This window comes from Mytilus galloprovincialis, chromosome 5 (assembly GCF_965363235.1).
Source record: "Mytilus galloprovincialis chromosome 5, xbMytGall1.hap1.1, whole genome shotgun sequence".
Taxonomy (NCBI): Eukaryota; Metazoa; Mollusca; class Bivalvia; order Mytilida; family Mytilidae; genus Mytilus; species Mytilus galloprovincialis.
The window spans coordinates 43,774,331-43,785,464 of NC_134842.1; positions in this window are offsets into that span (position 1 = coordinate 43,774,331).

The following is an 11,134-nucleotide window of genomic DNA, read 5'->3' on the forward strand; positions in this document are numbered from 1 at the left end:
AAAAAATCTGTTGTTTGCCCTAGTTTTAGGTCTACATACATTATAACAATTAAAAAGACCTATTCTATGAATATTGGACTCATATCCAATGTGTGTTTCAGCAAAAAAAGCCAAATCATATTTATCAATTTTGTTTAAGAAAAGGGGATCATCCGTTTTGTTACCCTCCTTGTTTATAAGGCCCCCTAAATTAAGAAAGCACATTTTTAATGATGTGACTGTTCTTGGTGACATAGTCCCTTCTATTCTTGTATTTATTTTAAATATCAAAGAAATTTAAAAACAAAATGAAAAAGAATTATTTAAATACTTTCCAAGTATATAAATATTTTATAAACAATATGATAAAGAATATATGCAAAAAGATAAACCTTTTTATAAGGTGCCAATTAAAGAATTAGAATTAAATGGCCGTCAAGTTAAATCAGTTGTTTTTGTCCTTGACTTGATTTTGATTCCTTTTTTTATCTTTCTTTTTATAAACTTAGTTAGTAGTGTACCAAAATTCCCTTGTGTGCAATTCATACATTCAATTGTAATAAAGGGAATAAAATTAAGGCAATCCTTGCGTTATTTGATATTCACTATGTTATTTAGAACTAAGTTGAATTTATATATGACTTTTAACTTTTCAAATAATAATGAACAATATTAAAAGTTTACAATATAATGTTTGTTCATTTATGACATCCTGAATTTTATATGGAAAAAAAAAAAAAAAATAGAACATGCAAGTTCTACTGCATATACATGTATTTGTAATAAAAAGAGAATTATGTGATATGAATATGAACAATATACATTATATATGTGTAGAATAAAATTGACATTAGTATTATTATACAAAGTTAATCTGAATCTCCACGGCCACGGCCACGACCTCTACCTCTTCCTCGTCTGTTGCGCGATTGGCTCCTAGGTCGACGAGTGGGTGGGAGCGGAATATTGAGAATTTGGTGTACTGCTTGTTTTATGTTTGATGCCAGAAATGACACACCTTTATCGTTTAAGTGATACAAGTCATTTTGTAATAAATCCTCGTTCGCTTGACCTTCATAGTACATGTTATTATGTTCTATTAGTTGGAATTTCTTAAGCTCTGTGTAATGCCTTCCATAGAAATTCTGTTTGATGAGAGCATTAACAATCTGCCCATTAGTGTGGTGCATCATGTCATCCTTTCTTGGTGTAGCAAGTGATATTATACATTTAACTTCACACCATTTCTCTTGAATAGTGGATATAAGTGCAAACAGCTCACATGCACAATTCTGTGGGGTTTTTGTCTTTAGATCGTTGGTAAGTATGTGTAAAACAACAACAGCTGGTGGAGTTTGAGGATTATAACCAAGGATATATTCATTTGTTTTATCCAGAGTAAAGCATATTTCCTTAATAGCATCTATACTTGGCGATAATTTATTTTCATTGATCCCACGAATATTTGACGTTCCTATTAGAAGGACACTAGGTTTCCAAATTGGTTGTTGGTCAACTTGTTCTTTAGTCTGGTGTTGTGACTTGGATGTTGCAGTTCCAGCGTGTTGACCAGAAATATCCATTGATGATGAAATTTGACTTTTCAGGTTGAGTATTTCATCCATCGCTTTATCCAACTGTAACCTTAAATTGTGCTCAGATTCATGAAGTGTTTGTAGTTCTTGATTTTTTATAATAAGCCTATTTGCATTAAAGTCAAGCTCGGAGTTTGTTGATGAGACAAGTTTTTCTAATTCCTTTCTAGTCTCTACTAGCAGATTTCTACTATGAATATTCAAATCGTCATACTGACATTTAAGAAGCGTAACATTCCCCTTTTCAATTTGTAGTTGTGACTTCAGAGAATCTTTTTCTTCTTGTAATGTTTTGATTTTTTGTTGTACTGATTGTAATTCTTTAGACAGAGTATCCTTATCAGTGCTCTTTTGGTCAAGTTGAGACTGACCTTGCAAAAGAAGTATTTTGCACCCATTAACAGCTTCTACTATAGTTGTAGTGTCTTTTTCCTGACTAATTTGAAGTTTGCATATAGTGTCAAGGAAGCATTGTTGAAGACGAGACAACTTGACTTCAGTTTGTGAAGGGGTATCTGCTGCATTGTTATTATTATCAATTTTTGGGTTGGTTGGTTTTAGGTTTTGTGAAACTTCAGATTTTTCTTCATTTATATTGTTAGCATCAGTCTTGGTTTGTTTTTCTGAAACCGTCATTACTTGATCATTTATTGTTTGCTGTGTGACCACTTCATTAGGTTCACGACCTTCGATTGTTTTCAAGGGGGGTCTCGTCATTTTCACATGTATCTAACAGCTTCATTATTTCAATCAGAATTGGGAAATCTTTTTCAACAAAGGAGAGGTAGTTACTTCCTTGTACTCTAATAGTACCTGTTGTTACAAAAAAGGTGACATTATATTTCAAGATATGTTCACTTGGATCTCTGATTTCTATTAATATGGAGTTAGCAACATCATGTCTGTCAGACCATCTTTCTGGTACATCTGACCATTTTATTACATTATCTTTTTGATTACCCATATTGTCAAAGTAAAGCAGGCTGAGAGCCTTTATCCAGGGTTGTATTCTATTTACAGAAGTGTGAAATGTAATCATATGGGCACTTTCTTCGTACATATTTACATCAATAGCCTCAAATTGACATTTCTTTGCTTTACCGGTACGCTTATTCAGTTTTATTGGTAAACAATTAGATGGGTATTCTGTATCTATCTTTGACATATCCGTGTCAATTTTAATGTTTTTTAAGACTTCGTTGCCGTCACAGGACGCCATTTTGGAAATCCAAATTTACAACGTGTTCAAGAGTTTATGGTTTCGATAAGTACACGTACTGTCTTGTATCTTGACTTTAAAAGTGTGTAGGCTGCTATAAAAGTATTTAAGTCTATTAATTGTATGTGTTTGCTCGCCCTCTACCATATATATTCAGGATTATCATTCAGTTTTCAGCCGCGTGAAAAATGCACAGCCATTGTGTAAAGGGTATATATTTGTTAATTGCATAGCTTTTGCTATTTGAATTCATTGGTTAAAGATTTTTTATTTATATTGTAAAGTTTAATATTTGCATCGTCGCAAAATCTGTGGTTACCTTCTTTGGATACCTTCAGTGAGAAACTTATATATTTTATAAATCCCGTTAAAGTTTAAAAAGTTATCCGCCGTGGAAGGGCTGTACAGCCAGACAAGTTTGAAATAAAGAAATAAGACGTGGAAAAATATGAGGACTGATATTGCATGCCAAGCATTCCATCTCCCTTTATATAAGCGCAAACTACATGGCTTCTTGTAATAGGGGTGAATTGAAGTATTGATAGCTCTATTTCTACTTTCAAACGTTGGGCACGACATTCCTACAACACGACGTTACACTTTAACATGCGGCGTCGAAGAGGGTTTTTGACTTCGTTTAATTTTTGCAAGTTTTATTCGGTTTTTTATATTGTTGGTAGATTCTGGTTCTGTTCGTTTTGTGATGTCATTTTATCAAAAATTACCTCGAGTTGTGGAAATCGATTTAATAATGTTTACCCTTTAAGTCACACGTTATTTCAACTAAAATTGCAGTACTGTCGCAGGTAATGTAGGAAGGAAAGATGGGACGGAAGTACATGTATACGGTTTTCCATATTTTTGTTTTATCATAGGATGTTTAACTTTCAAGGTGCATATCATCTGTCATTATAAAATTTATATATCTTAATTCAACCAATACAAATATATCTGACACTCTGCAAGTGTTAAATTTGAATAGAATTGTATTTTCCCTGGCACATAAGTTGTCGCAATACACCCCTTCAATTACTTGAACCTTGGCTTGAGAATTATTTCCAAAGTCATCTATAGCGTTTAACTTCTGATATACATTCTAAAATATAGTAATCTACTCCTGGATCGTCCGCGAAAACGGCAAATATAATCCCGGGTTTTTATTAATTCGATGAAACGGTTTTCGTTGCTGTTTGGGATTCGTCTTTCAAATACCTCCATTTCATGCACAAGTTTATATTGACGAAAAGTTCCGGCTTCGCTAGTACAGGAATTATTTTCATCACGACCGTTTTAACATGAATAGCAGGACAAATCGCGAAGTAAAACATTCCGTGAACTGGTATTAAGTCTTTTAATATTGGTGATTGCACCTTACTGAAGTGACGACTTTAAATGATCTATTTCGGAGTACTTCCGTAACATAAATTTCAATTCGCATTTTACATTTAGAGGACTGTCTTGGTGTCTCCAATTTGTCTTTGCAAAAGTTGGACGAAGTTCATGTAAAGGGATGTTTTCCCAATTTCCCAATTCTTTTAAATAAATCGTTAAAAGCTATAAACGATTAATAAAAAATGCAAAATTTAACCTGTGTCGAACCTACATTGTATGTCCCCGGGCGGAGTCTATAGCAACATGCACTATTCTTATTTTTTTCGGCAGCAATCATCAACCTCTTTTTCCAAATTTCATAACACGATTTGTTTTAATTATCATGAACATTTAATTGAAACTTTATTTAGCACATGTAACGTCGGAAATTAGCGTCTTTAGGATTTTAGACGTTTTCAGACGTTTGGACAAATTGGCTACCGTTTTGTAATGTGTGGAATCATTTTATTCCTTTAAGACCCAAATATGTAGGTAATAAGAAAAGAATCTTGGCATTTTTTACTCTTCGTGTATCTAACTTTTGTTTTTATCAATTATAAAAAGTACGCTTTAACTGCTTTGAAAAATGAAATATCAACTTGGACAAAATGGCTACCGTTTGAAAAACGAATGTGTAGAGAAGATTTTATTGAATCAGCAATATTTGAACTCACATGAGGCAAATATTTGTACTTTTGTTAGATATTATTATTGACTTACTCTTCATTTTCTGCTATATCTAGTTATAAAATTCACTTTCAGTCGTTGAGTTAATGAAAAACGTCGTTGGACATTTTTGTTATTTCAGCTTAATATGCAGCCACCGAGTCAAATGAAATTTGGCAAAATAACGGCTTTAACGGCACAGAGAACCAACACATGTCGTTGTTCCTGCCAAGAATCAAGAAGATCAGAGAATAAGAAATAGGATCACTATACATAAGAGTTAAAACAGTTTTTCATAAATGTAACGTTGGACATCCGTTTTTTTCACATAGCTTTCTTATTTTCATCCTCAAATAAACTAGATATTACTTAGTATATGATCAAGAGCTGTAAAAACACAATTAAAAACATATACTGAATTTGTTACAATATTGTTTCTAACATTTTTATTTTTATTTTGTTTTGCGGATGAATTTTCGAAGATTCTGTTTTAAATCCTAGGCGTTGTAGGAACATCGTGCCCAACGTTTGACAGTAAAAGAGCAATCACTACTTCAATTCAACCTTATTACAAAAAGCCTTGAAGATTGCATTTATTTGTAGGGAGATGGAAAGCTTGACTCGCCTTGGTAGGTTTGAATGTACGACCTGATATACACAGTCGATATAATTACTTGGGATTTATAAAATATATAAGTTTCTTTTTGAATCTATTCAAAGAAGGTAACCAATGATTTTTGCGACGATGCAAATATTAAACTTTACAATATAAATAAATATCTTTAACCAATGAATTCAAATAGCAAAGTCTATGCAATTAACAAATATGTACTTATTAAGCTTCATGTAAATTATTTAACAATGAAACACATTAAATATGAAATTTGGAGTTTTACCAAGGGAGCTAATAATTAATTAATAACACTGTCTGCCACACAGCATTTCGGGGGCTCTCCCTCTTGTATCTTTCCTCCCTCTTTTATAGCTGACTATGTGGGGCTTTTCTAATTGTTGGGGGCATTATGATGACCTATAGTTGTTACTTTCTGTGTCATTTAGTCTCTTGGCAATCATAATACATATTCTTTTTTATATAGCGATGTCGTTATTACGACATAGCTATGTCGTTTTATCGACATAGTGATGTCGTTATTACGACATGATATGTCGAAATTACGACATAGCGATGTCGTTATAATGACATGTTATGTCGTAATAACGACATAGCGATGTCGTAATAACGACATGCGATGTCGTAATAACGACATGCTATGTCGAAATTACGACATGCTATGTCGTAATTACGACATAATTTTTTTTTTGAATGGCCCTTATCGGCTTCCGTAAATTTGACCTCAATTGTATATAGTTTATGACCCCAAGCAAGGACGTATGTTAGTTATATGTCCTTGCTGCAAGTTTTTTTTTAATAGAAATTGAATCATGTAGTAGTATGAAACCTTTTCAGCTTCCTAGTAAAACAATCTTTGTTTTATAATTAACTTTGCTTCGAAATGTAGAGTATCGACAAGGGTGGCAGATAAAAAAAAAATATCTCACGAGCTTGATAAAATTGAGAATGGAAATGGGGAACATCTCAAAGAGACAACAACCCGACCAAAGAGTAGATAATTGATGCATTTATTAAAAAAATATGCTTTTGTCTTTTTAAAATTCTGTCTTTATCTCTGTTCATGGACTATTTTATGCAATTATACATTAAAAAAGGAAAAGAACCGCTATTTTAAAAAAAAAATTGTTGTGTGTATCGGGCACATTCTATTTTTAGTTTCTTTCTCCCTGAACATTTCTACATTCTTTATGTGCCTTTCCCAAGTCAGAAGCTAGAAGTTCAGCGTTTGTCCGTCGGTAGCTGAATGGTATATCAGTTTCTCGTTAATGGCATTGAAACGTCGCACGCTACTGGTGTTACTTTGGTGAAATCACGCACAAGACACATTCATCTTATTAATTTTTAAACATAAAAATTTATATTATAAAGTGTTGTATATCATTTTAAAGCTTTTAAACTCTCCATTCAGATTATTGCAATGTTGTATATGTAACAGACCGTTTTCATTAATAAAAACTCAATAAAACCTTTATTTTGCAATATGATTTCCTTGTCCCGCGTTACACTTTTAGTTTTGTGAAATTCTGAATACCGTAAAAACATATAAAATTATTACCAAACGATATAAAAGTTTGTCTAGAACAAGCAATTCATAATTGGGCGATGACGTAATGTCATTTTTTTTTCTCTCGAAAAGACGGAAATATAAAAAAAGAGATCAAGATGATACAAATTATGTGTCCCATGCACGAAAGGTTGCCGTAATTTTTGTTAAATTGTCCCAAAAAAAGGGAATTACAGCGCAATCCCCATGTCAAAGGTTAATATTTCTTATACTGTTATTTTGTACAAAGATCATACATTCGCCTCATGCAATAATCAGGAATTTTTAAAACAAATTGTTTTATTCGAGTTGAATAGCAATTTCCGACATTTTGTCCCCTTCAAACCAAATTAAACGTAGGGTTACGTTTTCTGTTTTTTCATGATGTTTATTTAATACAGTGCCATTCGCTACATATAAAAAATTATAATGGATAAAAGTACAAAAAATTATCTCTATTTTGATATTAAATTCCCATAATTTAAATCTAATATACGAGATATCAGATAAAACATAAAATGTCCGATACAATGTCCCCACATACGATTTTGACGTTATTTAATAAAATATACTTCTAACGTTCCGTCTAATTGTCATTATTGTGGTTTTCGCAGACTATTTGGAATACGGCTATTTTATTTTGTTGCTTAATAAGAAAACTTTAAAATAAATGTTTTATGTTGAAGCTTTACCGATTCATAGAGAAGGGTCGGGGACAGAGATTTTCTCGCGGAACTGAAGTGTTTTCCGGACTATAAAAGTCGGATCCGCTATAATAGACAAAATACAGCAATAATAATTGTTCCCGCTAATTCCCTTGCATATATTTGTGCAGAACTGCCATGCTAGATATGCCGTAGTCCTTTCGCCTTGACATTCTGGAGTGCAAAAATGAGTGCATTTGCAGTGCATAGTTTATCAATAAAAAAAGAAATCGATTGCCTTTATAATTATTTCTTTTACAGGCTAGCTCAAAAAGTCTAACTAAAAAATTGTGTAAATTTCTTAATGCGGCAAGGAAGTTAAAATTTCAAATAGTCATTGCATAGCAGTTGTAATTATGTGCTTATTATGACCATATTGTGTTGTTCTCTGTTTGTTTACTGCCTTTATTGTAATTGTATATTAGGTTATTTTGCTATAGCATTATGTTTGCTTCTGCAATAAAATATATTCATTCATTCAATTAAAATGTATATAAAACAAATGCTTTCAATTCATGTTACTTTTTTATTGTTAATAAAACTAAGGCTTAACATCTTTTATCTAAGAAAAAAATTTAATCGTTTCTTAGGAAAAAAAATCAATCCTTTAAAATTCATTGTAAAAAGCCATCTGAATAACATGCATTCCAACGTTTTTATTTTGGCTTACGTCTTTCAGTGTGTAACGTTAGGTGACACCAGTATCGTGCGACGTTTCATTACATTTTGTAAGTTAATCAGGAGTCGATTTTTCTTTTAATCCCCCGAGAGCATATTAATTTAACCTTGCACGTCTATATATAGCCTATATGAAATGTCCAGAGATTTCCCCTGTAGTTTTTGAGCTATAGCTTGAATATTTGATCATATTTTGTAGGATGTTTCTACACATACATGTAATAGAGTTATGTATGTCCACATGATTTAGATATTTTTCAAATATTTTTAAAATGCCAGGTATTCGGACTTCCTCATTTTTTGGTATTTGCTGAATAAAGAGATCATGGTTTAACCGGCTTAATCTCCTACATTTTTTTTTAGCTACACCTATAATATTTTGTAGATTGTTTTACACATAATGGAAGAGTGCATGTCATATATATATATATATATATATATATATATATATATATATATATATATATAAACATGGTTTGTACTACTACAGACAGTTTAATGTTCTAATTCAATAAATATTTTTTTAGTATTGTCAAATATTTAATCACTACAGGGAAGTTGAACTTAGTGATCACTGGAAATTGAAAATTGAACTTGGTGACTACTAAAACTGGAAAGTTGAAACCTTTTGACTGACCATTTAGTCCTGCAAGTGTAGACATTCAGAATAAAAATAAAAGATACATAGTGTTAAATTTATAATTTCTGATGGTCAGGAGGGGTCATCATTTGTGTCTGACAGACGGCACAACAATTTCAAATTGTAATTCAACATCACTGTTTGTCAAATCTAAAGTATGTGAAACTACATGTATACTTATGCAGACATCTTATACGGTCAGGTATTTCATATCCAATATTTTATGGTAATATTCTTTACAAAGCACAAAAATGTCGGCATTCACCTCAAAAGCTAACCAAACTTTTAAACAGACTTATTCGGAAAGGATATAGTCACGATACTGTTGTCAGGTAATTAAGGATTGCATATTTTGGTATTAATATTGATTCACTCATAGGGTCTTTGCATTGGAAATAAACACTATTATTCTAAAACCAGTTGTTGGCATGATACGGGTTATGTTCTTCTCATATATTTTATGATGGTATGATACTTAACCCCTAACGGGAGGGATTGTACTTGATTTTCATATGATTAAGACATAATCTTTCAGTCAGTTTAATTGAGGTCTGGAGCTGGCATGTCAGTAACTGTTAGTAGTCCTTTGTTAATCTATGTATCATTGTCATTTTGCTTAGTTTCTTTTGTTACCTGTTCTGACATCGGACTCGGACTTCTTTTAAACTGAGTTTTACTGTGCGTATTGCTATGTGTTTCTTTATTCTACATTGGCTATAGGTATTGGGGGAGGGTTGAGATCTGACAAAACATGTTTAACCCCGCCGCATTGTTGCGCCTTTCCCAAGTCAGGAGCCTCTGGCCTTTGTTAGTCTGGTATGTTTTTTTTTAATTTTAATACATTTATATGTTTTGAAGTTTAATGTGACGTTCATTTTCACTGAACTAGTACACAATTTTATTTAGGGGCCAGCTGAGGACCACCTCCGGGTGCGGGATTTTCTCGCTGCGTTGAAGACCCATTGGTGGCCTTCGGCTGTTGTCTGCTCTTTGGTCGGGTTGTTGTCTACTTGACATATTCCCCATTTCCATTCTCAATTTTATATGGCAGAGCAGATGGTTTATCGTCCAAATCTAGTTTTTGCATTTAGATGTCACATTTTTGAATGGTGGATCCTTTAGTTTACTGTACGATATGAAGACCGTTCTATAACCGACAGTTCTTAAATTCTTCGGCTTTTGGTCACTTGTATACTATGTTTCATTGGCAATCATAACACATCTCTTAATTTAAACATACACACAAATCAACTCGAGGAAAACACCCACATCGATATTAAAAACTGTAACAAAAATATTACAAACAAAACAAAAGACGCCAAGCAACAATTAAGAAAGTTCATCTTGGTTCAGGGAATTAAATCTTAAAAAAATCACTACACGTTTATATCAACAATTTTATCAATACCATGTATATTATTTTAATCAAAGGTGTCATGAACAAATGTAAGTGTACTTATTTTTCAACACTTTCCAGACTTACGAACACATTGTAGGGTTATGATTATATATTTGATAACTTTTATTCGTCAGAAATAAATAATAAATACATGATAGGAGAGTTTTATTAATTTCATTTCAGAAGATTTCCTGTTTTTTTCATTCTTTACTGTGATGCTCCTCCTTCATTTCCATCATGATCATGTTCCCCTTTATTTTTCTCATTGATCTTTTCCACCTTGATCATTTCCACCTTAATCATCTCCACCTTGATCATTTCCACCTTGATCATCTCCGCCTTGATCATCTCCACCTTGATTATCTCCACCTTGATCATCTCCACCTTGATCATTTCCACCTTGATCATCTCCACCTTGATCATCTCCACCTTGATCATTTCCACCTTGATCATCTCCACCTTGATCATTTCCACCTTGATCATCTCCACCTTGATTATCTGCACCTTGATTATCTCCATCTTGATCATCTCCACCTTGATCATCTCCACCTTGATCATTTCCACCTTGATCATCTCCGCCTTGATCATCTCCAGCTTGATTATCTCCACTTTGATCATTTCCACCTTGATTATCTCCACCTTGATCATCTCCACCTTGATCATTTTCACCCTCATCCACATCTTGAGCATTTACAGTTTGAACATT